The following is an 830-nucleotide window of genomic DNA, read 5'->3' on the forward strand; positions in this document are numbered from 1 at the left end:
GTTTGCGTCTGAAATCATAGAGTGCCCAGTTATTTTGATACCATGAAGGCAAACCGAAAAAAAGAAGATGCCAATGGAGACCGGTGGATGGAGATTCTGAAGGAGCATTCTGCAATTTGTGTCAGGCAAGGTGGAGAATCATTTTGGGGAACGACACGACGCACGTGAGTCTCACACAAGTACACAAAAATGTGCAGTATTTTTTTCTCCAAACCAAATGACACGGAGTTGGATGGCGTCTGCTAAATGCATTGTAATGTCAAATTACTGCAGTAGAAGTTACCAATATTTACAATGCGGTGCAATATGAACATTCATATATAGAGAGATTCGGGTCAAGTTTCACGCTGCACATAGCTGTATAGAGTTGTACAGCGATGCACAATATACAGTATATTCATGGCCATTGAATCTTGTTATAGCCTATGTTTAAACATTTGTTTTTATTTATAGTGCCGAGAAAGGCTGTGGAGTGACTCATGATGAAAAGAAACTCTTGTGACAAACTCACAGATGGACTTGGACGAAGATGAGGAGAGTTTATGGACTGAAATCTTCTGTCAGGCAAGAAAAACTCTTGTTTTTACTCTTAATACAATAAATTAGTGATTGTTTTAAACCAGACCAATAATTTTAGAGTATAATAAGTTTCTGAGGTAATAAGGTATTAAAGGTTTTTTTTTTAAATATTAACATTGTTATACTATCCATACATAAAATACTTCTTACCATTAATGTGACTTCTAATGCTGCATGATTTTGATGTGATGGGCTCCAGGGCAAAAAAATAAATTAAATAATAATGTGGATTAAAATTAAAAATTAAAATT

The 830-nt window shown here is 34.9% G+C and overlaps 1 protein-coding gene across 2 annotated transcripts in view; it reads left to right on the top strand.

Annotated features, from left to right (window-relative positions):
• klhl3 (kelch-like family member 3) overlaps positions 1-680 on the top strand; it is a 20,276-nt gene extending 19,596 nt beyond the window's left edge. Inside the window, exons 16-17 of one of the 2 annotated variants that reach the window (XR_003052040.1) lie at positions 21-164; positions 454-680. The gene's annotated coding sequence lies outside the window, so the exon portion shown is untranslated. Of the gene's footprint in view, positions 1-20 lie in introns of both variants that reach the window. The other variant, XR_003052038.1, reaches the window with a different exon arrangement.
• The last annotated feature ends 150 nt before the right edge of the window (positions 681-830 follow it).

This window comes from Cynoglossus semilaevis, chromosome 15 (assembly GCF_000523025.1).
Source record: "Cynoglossus semilaevis isolate Cse_v1.0 chromosome 15, Cse_v1.0, whole genome shotgun sequence".
NCBI lineage: Eukaryota > Metazoa > Chordata > Actinopteri > Pleuronectiformes > Cynoglossidae > Cynoglossus > Cynoglossus semilaevis.